General features: G+C 36.2%; 1 long non-coding RNA gene across 1 annotated transcript; it reads left to right on the plus strand.

Annotated features, from left to right (window-relative positions):
* Nucleotides 1–767: 767 nt before the first annotated feature.
* Nucleotides 768–1251, plus strand: LOC104963377 (uncharacterized). The gene is made up of 2 exons (XR_800307.1): nucleotides 768–875; nucleotides 975–1251. It is a non-coding gene; the product is annotated as an uncharacterized lncRNA (long non-coding RNA).
* The last annotated feature ends 297 nt before the right edge of the window (nucleotides 1252–1548 follow it).

Consider the following 1548-nt stretch of genomic DNA (forward strand, 5'->3'; position numbering starts at 1 on the left):
GTTCATCCTAATACTGTCAGTCCTTTCCAACCCTCAGAATTCTGCACAACGCACATTGTTGCTGCAATTATTTTATTTTATTAAATTAAATGTTTACGGGTATACCTATACTTTATCCATATTCAATGTAAATATTGCTACATTTAAATCTGTTTATAGTTTTCCAAAAAATTTATAAATTCCTTGTATGTGTGGTGTTAAACTACTTGAAAATAAACCTGTTTCTGATTCTGAACTGATCATTGTGGAGGAACTTCCACACAAAAGCAACCTCTTTGGTAAGAAATGAACAAATAATAGAAGTTTGAAACAAAGTTTTGGCTATTACAGGCTAGTGAAGTGTTGTCCAGACAGGTAATACTGCTTAGGCAATTAAAAGTACAGGCTATAGAAATGTTGGCCAGGCGGGCACAACTTGCATACATGGTAATTACAACCCTAATATCAATCCTAACAATGGGAAGTGAATATTTAGAAGCGAGATGTGAATTCAAACTGGGAAAATCAAACCAGAGAAGGAAGTTACAGTGATACTTAAATGAGACTTAATGATACATTTCTGCAATGATCATAAACTGGTTCACACACACGTACACATCACTGTTTTCAACAAACAAGGAAGTGATTTTTATTTCCTGATGACGTGTCACTGTCGCTGAATGTGGCTATTGTTCATGATTTTACATATTGTCTCGTGGCTGTGAGAACATTTTGAAATGTATAATGACTCAGCTGGATATCAGCCTGATAGGTGGTGATTGGTTGCTTCAGTATAATGGGAGGTGTGGAAGAGAACTATAAATGATACTGACCAGGAGTCCCTCCATCACGACTAAGCAGGAGCTTCTTCAGAAAGATTCAGAGAACTCCTACAGGTATGTTACAGTAGAGATAGTTTTGACTGTTTGACACAAGTTGTTTCTGTTTTTGGGAAAAATCTTGGCATTTGTAATGATATTTGAATTATTTCTAAGGTTTAGTCCGACGTCAGAATGATGAACCCTGCTTTCCTCTCTGTGGCTCTGCTGCTGCTGGTGCTGCTTCCTGGGGCCCCAGCTAGAAAGGACTCACCTGAAAGTGATTTAGCTGAAAGTGATTCAGCTGAAAGTGATTCACCTGAAAGTATTTCAGCTGAAAGTATTCCAGATGAAAATGATTCAGCTGAAAGCATTTCAGCTGAAAGCATTCCAGCTGAAAGTGATTCAGCTGAAAGCGATTCACCTGAAAGTATTCCAGATGAAAATGATTCCGCTGAAAGCAATTCAGATGACAGTATTTCAGCTGAAGTTGCACCAACTCCAAGTAAGAACTGCAGAAAAAATAATTTGTCATGTTTTTATGAAAGGACCACATCAACAAATACTTGTGTGCAATAACAGTTCCTGTCAATATAAAAGTGTGTGCAATACCACTTCTTTATAAACGTATTATGTGCAGTTAACACTTTATTACTTTACAATTTGTTAACGTTTCCAGCTCGATACTTTTATATATTGATTTACTTTTTAAAATACTACTTTTAGCCTTGTTAAGTATTTGTTTTTGCTC

Source organism: Notothenia coriiceps, unplaced genomic scaffold, assembly GCF_000735185.1.
Source record: "Notothenia coriiceps isolate Sejong01 unplaced genomic scaffold, NC01 NC01_scaffold00036141, whole genome shotgun sequence".
Lineage (NCBI taxonomy): Eukaryota > Metazoa > Chordata > Actinopteri > Perciformes > Nototheniidae > Notothenia > Notothenia coriiceps.